The sequence below is a fragment of the Struthio camelus genome, chromosome 2 (genome assembly GCF_040807025.1).
Source record: "Struthio camelus isolate bStrCam1 chromosome 2, bStrCam1.hap1, whole genome shotgun sequence".
Classification (NCBI taxonomy): Eukaryota; Metazoa; Chordata; class Aves; order Struthioniformes; family Struthionidae; genus Struthio; species Struthio camelus.
The window spans coordinates 136310276-136321020 of NC_090943.1; the positions used below are offsets into that span (position 1 = coordinate 136310276).

The following is a 10745-nucleotide window of genomic DNA, read 5'->3' on the forward strand; positions in this document are numbered from 1 at the left end:
TCCCTCAGCACTCGTGGGTGCATCCCATCAGGGCCCATGGACTTTGCCTAAATGATCCCTAACCTGATCCTCCTCCACTAAGGGAAAGTCTTCCTTTCTCCAGACTTTGTCCCTGGTCTCCAGGGTCTGGGACTCCTGAGGGCTGCTGTTAGCAATAAAAACTGAAACAACGAAGGCATTCAGTATCTCATTCAGTATCACCAGGGCCCCAGGGCTCACATTTTCCTAGACTTCCTTTTGTTACTGATGTATTTAAAGAAGCCTCTCTTGCTGTCCTTGATATCCCTTGCTAGATTAAAATCCAAATGGGCCTTGGTCTTCCTAGTCTCATAAAAAAATTAGTCCCAACCCAGGCTAGGACCTAGGCCCTGGACAAGCATTCAGCTTGGCCCCATATAGGACCTGATCCCCCGGGCAGGACCCAGCCCAGCAGCCCGAGACAGCCCCAGCACCCTGCACCTGCTGTACCCAAACATCATTGAATCAGTTTAATATTATAGTCACATTAATATTGTAGTCATTGTTGCTTACATGTAAATGAAAAGAATATAATTTGTTCTAATAGTTCGCAAACTATCACCTCTAGAAATGCCACCTCCATCCAGATAATCTCACAAATACTTGTTTCATTAATTTATATAAAAAATACAGATTCATGCCTTTTCCCAATAGGCAATCACTTCCTTGTTCCTAAGAACAAGATCTTCTCAAATAAATTTTTTTCCCAACCACCCTGTTCCTACTTGCCAGCTGGCAGAACTGCAGCAGCAGTAGAAGAATAAAGATAGAAGGTATGAGATTTTCAAAGGAGCCAAAGGAAATATAGCACGTAGTTTCCATGGAATGTGCCATGTTTCAGTGCCAGCTATTGTGCCAGTCTATTGTCCCTAAGCACACTAAAATTCAGGGTGAGCACAGACAGGCCTACAGCAGCCAAGGGAAGCAAGTCTGTGCTGGCTAGTTTTAACGTTCTTACGCTCAATGACCTTCTCATTAAAGCCAAGACTGTAAAGTTTATTACTTATTAAGAATAGTCTGCAGAATAAAAAAATAAACCCTTGAAACAGAAGATGTCATACTAATTCTCATACCTGTTTACATTCTCATGCAATGTCATTAAATTTGGAACTAGTTTCTACAGAGTAGAAACCCTCTATTGTCACTTACTTCAAAAAAGATCGAAAGTTTAAATAACGTGTACAGGGTGGACACTTGTCCCCAGTCTTTGACTAAGAAAATATATAAAACCAGGCATCTTCTACTTAACACTTTCTAGCTAATATTATTCTCTAGTGTTCACTGCGAGACTATTAATACCACAGATTGGATGATGTATGGTAACTGAGACCAGAGAAATCAAGTAATTATCAGTAACACTTGGATTCCCTAAAAAGAGCCCAGTAAGGCCTCCATTTCAGTTTCCTCTGAACCTCAGAACTGGACTGTGTTGACCAATTAAAGTTGCAGATTAGAGAATAATTTTGAAACAACTACAGTAAAATCTTAAACTTCTCCACAATCAAAGGTAAAGATGCTCATTTTATTTTAACATTCTTTATCCAAATAAAGCCATCATCGTAATATATCAGAGTAAACTTCATTGATGTTTGTGTTGTTAAACAGGTCAAAACAGAAAAAATATGCACAGGACCCCAAAGGATTGCTTTTTGCCACAAAATAGAGAGCTGCTTAAGAGAATAATGGAGCTTGTTCAAGCTCCTGAACTTTCAAAGCAGCTTTCCCTAAATTCTGGTATATTTTCGCTGCATAAAAAGTTCCTAGACAAAGATTGGTGGGAGGCTTAGGACAGAAACCTATTCCCTTCTTTGCAGAGGAGTCTCTACCACAAGGAGGTACTCACCACCTAGGTGTTTCTGATCAAACATAAAGCATGAAATCAAATGTATCCTGAAACCAGACGTTAAATTTGAAGGCAGAACCTTGGAGTTCTGAACTAGCCTAGACTTCAAGACTGTCCCCTTCAAATAGAATAACTATGTGAAGACCTAGGTTTTTATGTCCCTTTGAGGTGACCATCAAAGAAGAGCATATGCGCTTTTATTAAGGGTATTAGCACCCTATTTTGAAGCCAGGATAGGAAGCTCCGTATGTAGTTTCACAACACAGAATTTCGGAGACAATACTTGGAACCTCAGGGGCTTAAAGTGTTCCTGACCCTCACTCCTCAACCATGGCATGGCATCCCATTCCTCAGCAACTTTAGTCAGGCAAAAACTCATTTTGTCATCCAAAAGAGCAGTATAACACTCAATCTTCATGCCATGCCCAATGTTTTCTGTTTGCTTTGCCAGGCTCATTTTCAGATGAATTGGGTTGCCTCGCCCAGCTCCTGACATGGCTTCACATACACAAGTCAGCATGGAGGTTGTGGGAACAAGCAACTGGAGACAGCACATGGTGCTGGAGAGCAGGCAGCTCTAAAGACTTGCATCAAATTAATGAGCTTGGGTAAGCAGTGTCACATAGTGACTTAAAATTGCTTTAAATCTGGGTCAGTTCACTGTCCTAGTTCATGGGGGGAGCTCCATAAACACCTGTGTCGGTACAACTGAGGGAAGGAGAGGAGTGTGGGGTGAGAAATGAGCAGTGGAGTGAGGAAGTGAGGGCAGCAAGTGAAGGCAGAAACCCCTTCAACTGCTATTGCCACTGAAGTACTGAGCAATTGATAATGTTCAGTGACTTCTGAAACTTCCTGCAATGCTGGAAGCAGAAAACATGCTGTCTTGTTTTGGGTGGATCAGGAAATCTGTGAACAAACTTGAAGCCTCTGAGGGGTGCCTCTATTAACCAGCTTGATACCAAAACGAAGTTCTGCCTCACTGAGGGGATTTTGCCACCACAACCCTTTCAGGAAGAATCCATTAGAATATATCAACACTTAAACTTCTCAGGTGATACAAAAATATACTAGAGTTCTAAAAGAGTCTCTTCATAAAGCTGTAAAATGTGATATTTCATTGCCTTGCACTTCATACAGTCATTTATTCCTTTGAAAATCAAATGGGTATTTCACATCAATGAATATTTCCAATTCATGTGTAAATGCTGTTCTAAATTGATAGCATTTATATTCATTTAGCAGACTTGCAATTTTTGCATTCAAGACCAGAAATGATTTTCAGGTCACTTAATTTCTTTATCCCGGACCCTTAAATCTTACTCCATACTAAGCTAAGCAACCTGATCAAAGCGTAGCTTGTGCTTGAACTCTGCCACAAGCTTCCTTAATATTCCTGTGGTTCAGTGCGTTCCCCAAAGTTTTATCACGTCACAGCAGTTTCCTTATTGTCACCAGAAGACATCTTTTGTTTTCCAGATTTTTGCAACGCTCTCTCTCAAACTGTTCTGTATAGCTTCAGCGTACTTAGTCGGTGCTGGAGTGCTGGGCATTTACTAAGACACGCCAGCACACTGTGGTTCAGCTTCTCCACAGCCTTGGAGTTAAGTTACCAGTGAAATCACATTTAACTCTCAAAATGTTTACAATCCAAACAAAAGGATTTCTTTATACAGCATCCAAAACTGACAAAGTTACAAGCACTTAAGCTCTTTACATCAAGATCAAATATAAAGTCTCCCTCCTATTTCCTGTGGTTGCAGTCTTCTGCATACCATACAGCTTAGACTGCATCTGTAGAGCCTCTTCCTTATGTCTCACGCTAGCTTTGACAGATAAGCTCTTTCTTCTAATCCTCCAAGGGTTCCCATGCAGATTCAATCTTTCCTCTTCTAAGCTCCTTTATTCCTGACTTATTCAGAAGGTATTTCTACATTTGACTTCTTACAGACTTTTTTATTTCCTTGGAGATTCAAATGTCATTTTTGCAGACTAGCTGTAATCCTCTGCACCTAAGTGGCCTATTAACAAATTTGTGACTCAAAAATACAGTAAAATTCTACCTTTTCTCATTATCCTAAACTAGGTTTGACTGTATAGGGTGTATAGGGATGTACCTTAAAGATAGCATAGGGTCTTGAAGCAGCACACTAAACCCTTTGCAAACCTTAGCAGTTAAGGCAAACTGCTAATCTGATTTATAATATTTTGTCAGTTAAAAAAATGTTTCAAACCTTTTGGCAAAGCAATTTTGTATTAGATCAAGTAGTAGCTGTCTATTTCAGAATTCCCCAGACCACGCACAGGTCCTTTAGGGACCCTACTCATTCCTTTCCCACTCCTTGACTCCTGAGATCCTGGGACCTGGATGGTGCTACACTCCTATAAATGCAGGCTTGGACTGTGTTCTTTCTTCTGGAGCCTTACCACAGCCAGCTCACTCTCTGTCACTCTTTGCATGCCACTTCGTATCAGTCTTTTGCCTTGGATGCCCTCCCTGGGACTGGATTCTTCTGCTTGCCCTCAGGCCCTTTCCTGAACCACAGGTATTGCGTTTAATATCCTAGCATTGCCACCAAGGCAGAACCAAACCCAGCACTTAGCACGGAGCCAGACTTGCCATTAGCAGCATTCCACTGGATGCAGCACAGTGCAGTGAAACGCAAACAGGAGCCAGCAGGCAGGACAGCAAAGCAATCACTCCTGGCAATCGCACAGCAAGGAGCTTTGCTGCACCACTGAACATTTCAGGACCACTGCTAAGTGAACCTGGAGCAATGCAGGAGGCAGTCTCTGACTATGAACATCAATGACAGCTCCATTTTTGGCAGTAGGCCCTCCTGCAACTTCCTGAAGCTGGATCATATCCTGGAAAGGAATGGAGATGTAACATGCAGTTCAGGTTACGGTCTTTTTTCCATATTCAAATCCATTTCTTCTCCACTGTGGAAAGGGAAGAACGCACAGACAAAAAGTACACTGCTATGGGGAGGAAAGCTTTGAGAACAGCTGAGCTACTGGTACCTAGGAACTCTTCAGTTCATATATGGCCTCAGGACAGATCCAGGATCAAGACTGTCACTGGCCAAACAAAAATATCCACTCCCTGCCACCTTTTCTAACATAGTTGTTTTCCCTTGTCTTCTGGGAATGCAGCCAGGCCTTGGGCATTTAACTAAGAGAGCAATCTAACATCTGCCTCACTTCCTGCAGCACCCAGGCCTGTTGTCTTCACCAAGCCCCAGACCAATCCCAGCAGCTGGTCCCACACTTTTAACACCTGCCCCATTTAACCTGAACTACATACACTTTAGCATAGGACTTAGTGGTTGCTATTTTGTTGCCAACTGTGAAAAACTGAGCTCCAGTGGCCACAGAAATAAAGGAATGGTCTGTTTATTCCACAAAAGATTATATTGGATAAAACTGAGCAAGGTTTCATCCAACCCGTCTCCCTCAGTGCTTACAGTTGCACATCTGACCTCACCTAACATATTATGAACTATGAAACTGCACTGTACATAGGCTAGTACTATAGCATCCTTGGGATGCTTCCTGCTGGAATAGACCTCTCTGCTGACTCTCCGTGGGTAACAATTTCCGCCAAGGCAGCCCAGTTCCCCTGGTAAGCCATAAGCTGCAGCAGCTTCAGGACATACACACACAGGTGGGTTTTGGCTGTACAAAGAGGCATTCATTGTCCTGGACTGACCCCAACACTGGTGCTATATCATGCAATACTGGGTGTGTCTGCAAAGCGATGTTCTGCTTCTATTGCATCCCTTCTCACCTACCTATCCATCACGGGTCCCTCTCATCACCAGTAGTCAGTGTGTCCAACTGATGACCTACTCAGGGATCCCTAATGCCCAGAGCTTACAGAAACTCAGCAGCAACCCGCCCTCTGTGGACAGGGTCCCCCACTTTACGCACAGGTTTGAGCAGCAGCCCACAAGGCCAGAGGTCACATAAACAGTATCTATGTCATTAGCAAGGCTTATGGTAGCAGTCCCTAAATAGCCTCAAGGAAACATTAATTCAGACGGCTAATCCTCAGCAGTGTGAAGACAGGGAAGAGACTGCAGTAGCACCGAGAGGAAACAGGCAGATGAATTTTCATGCTCTTAACACCAGTGGCTTTTTCCATGGCTGTCATGGGTCAGTCATGTAGCAAGTACAAAATTTTTGTTTTTTACAAATAAGAACAGAGTTGGTGTGGGAAAGGGCACAGGTAGCACAAGACCTCTAATCAAGTCCCTGCAGCAGCCATGGAGTTCTTCTGTGCATCTCTTGCTACTTCAGTGTACTCTTCTAATCTCCATTTGCTGGCCCTATAGATACCTCTCCCATGTAAACCTTTGAGCACTCACTTCATGCTCTGATGGAGCAAGAGTGGGTAGTAAAAAGTATGGTGGAGGCATTAGCCCAATTCTGTTTTGGGATACACTCTAAAACAAAAACATCTATCCATCCTCTTCTCCCTTGCTTTATCAGCCTTCACATTTCATATATATTGCAGTGTTTTGTTTTTATTTTACACTCTATTTTAAATAAAGCCCTTAAAAATACTTTTGAGTTCAATATATCTCTGCATAACCTTCCCAAGGCTTCCACCCCTGCCAGTCGGAATATAAAAAGGAGCTGGCTATAACCAGGGCTGCTGCTGCAAACAGGATTAGGTGAGGCAATGTTACAAACAAAATTACCAGGCAAGAATGAGAAACGTAGGGAGAGAAGAAGGGAGAAGGAAAGAAGGAAAGAATCCAAAGACATAAACCCAATAACCACTATTCATAGCTTCTCATACACACACTGCACCATCAAAAACTCTACGCAAGTGAAAGTTACACAACACTACAAATGACTTTATATGAAATAGTAACTATGGGCTTCCCTCGTGTTCTTCCCATTTCTCACAGGCAAGTGAAGGAGCTGCAGCTGGTGCCAGCACTTGCATAGTAGGTTTCCCTTGGGTATTTTGGTCACATTTGACAGCCATTCGTTCTTTCTTGGTGTCTCAGAAGCACAGATGCAGCGCATCTTTTTCATGCACAGTAGTTCAAACTCAACTCTGACCCTGAGGGGCTCCCTATCTTTTCTTCAGGTGGCTGACCACATACTCCATAGACACACTGCAGCTGCATACACAAAAAATGAAGTGTTCCTGGTGCCCAGGGAGGTTGCCCATAAATGGCTTCATAGACCAGTTCATTGAGGTTAGGCAGGAGTCAGAGAGAAACAATCAGAAACACAGCAGCTCTGTTGCTGCTGATAGACCCTGTTAACCTGTTTGCATGGCTGGATCTGCAGAACGTGTAGACAGCACATGCTTTTTGAGTTGAGTCGGTGCTGATGGTGGCAAAGCAGCCAGAGTGATATACTACAACTTACTGCTGTTAAAAAACTGCCAACTTGAACTGAGATATAGCCCACCAGGTTATATATTCTTGCTACGCTCAACAAGCTGCAGTCTCAAAACACTGCGCTCTTGCACACCCCTCATAGAGCCACAGCACAAACCAGGAGCTTTGTGTATGGCCCGTTATCTCCTTTTCTCCCACACTGACTTCACTGGCAATGGCCAGGGAGTATCAGTATCTACAGAGCCTTCTTCACTGTGCTCACTGGGGCTCACATATTCACCACCTGGTGCTCAGAACACACCCCTATTAATGCCTTTTCCCTACCAAGAAGGGACCTTTTATTTGTCAACCTCCCACACTCAAAAGTACGACCTTTTGGCAGCAGTCACCACCACTTTTCTCATGAATGTAGAAGTAGCGCTGGGTAACACAAGCATCACTCTTGAGAAGTTCAGGAAGGGAGTCAGACTGTAATATCTGCCTTACCTCTATGGCACGTACAGCCTCTGCTGGATGAATTAAACAGAAAGCAGCATACTTCACTCCCAGCACACCGCACCCCTTGTGAGAAGCTCTGCCAAGGCCTTCTACAATGACTGTTTATGTGGGAGGCTAAAAGGGCACATTACTTTCAGCACATCAGCATGTTGTTTGAGTCATCAAGGTCAGCGCTGCCTTCAAAAGAAGTTGACTCCTAACAGGGCAACTGACACAGCACATGAACATATACATCTTTGGATTCATATCTTCAGCTTCCACCCAGGCTGGAACACTTTTTTCACTCAGTTAAAGAATACCTTAGCATTACAGATGAGTGTAATTTTCCTGCAAAAAAACACAAATGTGTTTGTTGAAAAAGGTGGTTTGATTCAAGTAAAGTTATTTTTTTCAAGTTTGTCAAATTATTTGGCCCAGAACTGAAGTGAGAGAGTCAAAAATAATTAGTTTTACTTTCAAAAGGAACACTTCTTTTAGAATTTTACTTCCCCTTCCCCCCATGTAAATGATAAATCTCCTGTTGCTAGAAATTAACCAAACCAATTTTTTCCAGTTTATTTTGAGCTTCTGCCTATATCGCAATCTCTGGAAACCTATGTTACAAATTAAGCCCATTAACAAAACCCTACCTAAACTCCCTTAATCCTGCCTGCTAGGAGCAGTGTGCAAAGATCTCCGTGCTGTTCTGGAGCCCAGTGGAAGTCAATAGCACCCGAGAAAAACATGAGGAATCCAATCTAGGGATCTTGAGAAAATAGCATGGGAGGTGTCATATGAAAACTCTTTGAAAATAATGTCTGTAACTGCAGAACAAGCTTGTTATGGAGAAAAAAGGATGCCAGCATATTGTCTTCTTGTTATGTGATTTTATTCACTATTTGCATTCTGAAAAGTGTCAACATTTGTATTCTCAAACCTGGCAGAAATACTACATAGAGTAACACTGAAATAAAGAGCTCTCTGTGCATCGTCATCGTCACACTTGGCATTACTGTCTATATTTACTGCCCTTGAAAGGCAGGCATAGAAATTTTAGTAGCAAGTAATAAATCCATCATTTTTCAATGCCTCTATAAAGTCTCTGCAAGCTTCAATGGGTTAAAATGCACAGTATTTTGCTTTCTTTCCATTAAGGAAGAAACCAGTTCAGAAAGCTGCAATTTAAAATGGCAGAAGGTTCGCCTCCTTATCCTGGGATTCTTCCACTAGTAGTTTAAAATTCCTGTTCACTGAACACATAGAAACTGTTACTGACAGCACCGCACTGCACAGCTCTTGATTACTTTGCCCAGCAATTTTTAAAACAGAACTAATTAGAAGCATGCCTATTTTGTTAACTTCATATTCATTGCTCATCACAGGCACAAGTTTACTCTTTTCTAACATCAACCCTGTGTTGCTGCACAATTTATTATCATTAATAATTACTATATGAAATGCTGAATCATGAAGCTGATGGTTAAGAAAATAAGCAGTGTATCCTTTCAAGCCATTCTGACAGAGAAGCAAGTGCATAGAAAAATCCTGTATCTTAAAAAGAATTAAAAGCTATCTTAAAAAGAATTAAAAGCGGGAAAATGTGGACATTATAGTTGTCTGTATTGCCTTGCCTAACAGCACAGAAAATTAAATCCTAGCATAACTAAGACTACAATGCAACTTTTGAATCCTGTTTCAGATTCAATCCTATCTTTTCCTACAGTCTTTTGTTTCATTCGTAGTCTTTGCACATACACATACACTTACGAGAGGGTGTGATCCTGCAGGACATAGTATGCAAACATGTAATTGAAGATTTAATTAAGATTCAAAGAGGGAGATAATGTAGCAATTTTAATTTGCAAGGCCAATCTTAATTTTGGGCTTTCTTAGTTTTCACATTCTTGATCGTACAAGTTTAATACTATTTAAAAAGAAATAAAATACAAGATCCTGGGAAAATAGTTATAGGGTACAATCCCAAACAATTACTTCTACCCAGAGTCATTAGCAGAATTTGTTTCTACAACCTGTATATCAACCAACTAGAACGCTGCTGCTGTAAACATCTAGTTAATTATGAGAATGCTGCACTTGTCTAGTTCTTCTGTTTCTGATTTAACTTACTCAAAATTACTAGAGGTAATTAGAAAAGAGAACAGATGACATCAGAGAATATTCCTGGTTTCCATCACAGATATCTGTTTTGGCCATAAGCAGGTAGCTTCGTGCTCCTCAAAATTACCTGAGGTGCAAAGAAAAGGTATAAACTAAGAGTGTAGGCCCGTAGCGCATAATCTGGCTGGGAAAATGGTTGGATTAACTTCATTTTACGGAATGAGAGGGGCTCAGAGTTCAGAAGTTTGGGAAATGCTGCTGTAGGTCTAAAGTGGCCCCTCGTACCCTGTCCTGCAGGGTCGCAGGCTCAGCCAGGGCCAAGACCCCCGCCGTTCCCCAGAAGGTGCACGAAAAACAAGAGGAGAGAAGACCAGCACTGATGCTCAGAGTCATTAACAGCAAGTCTTCAAAAACTAAGTTTCAAATGGCTGGAACTGGATCAGACCTTTGAATAATATTCCACCGAGACTATCAAAATAATAGTAATAATAATAAACCCTTTCTCCTTTCTAGCCTTACAAGCTACCTTTCTGAACAATTGCTGATTCCCGCTTCAAACTCTGCAGATCTTGCAGCTCTTGAACACAGAAGTAGTCGCGCTCATATTTTTTATTCTGCCCTCCGCCCATCACTGCAAAAAAACTGTGCTGCTTTTGCTGCCGTTTCCAGCGACTTGGTGGTACGTGTCTGTCACACACGCACCGATTAAAAAAAAAAAAGAAAAGAAGAAAAAAAAAAGAAATATTATACTGCTAGGCATATTCCCGGCCACCGCGGGGCGGGGGGGGGGGGGGTGAGGGGTCGTTGGGGACTGCCACAGCCCCGCCGACGTCTCGGCGCCACCCGCCTCGCAACCGGCCGCTGCCCCCAACGGCCGCCGCTGCCCCCAACGGCCGCCGCTGCCCCCAACGGCCGCCGCTGCCCCCAAC

The 10745-nt window shown here is 42.5% G+C and overlaps 1 long non-coding RNA gene across 2 annotated transcripts in view; it reads right to left on the reverse strand.

Annotated features, from left to right (window-relative positions):
• The window catches only part of LOC138066041 (uncharacterized), a 35674-nt gene extending 24975 nt beyond the window's left edge, over window positions 1–10699 (reverse strand). Inside the window, exons 1-3 of one of the 2 annotated variants that reach the window (XR_011139218.1) lie at window positions 10343–10699; window positions 7708–8046; window positions 76–4726 (exon numbers count right to left, since the gene is read on the reverse strand). This is a non-coding gene — a long non-coding RNA (uncharacterized lncRNA). Of the gene's footprint in view, window positions 1–75; window positions 4727–7707; window positions 8047–10342 lie in introns of those variants that run through there. The other variant, XR_011139219.1, reaches the window with a different exon arrangement.
• Window positions 10700–10745: the final 46 nt, after the last annotated feature.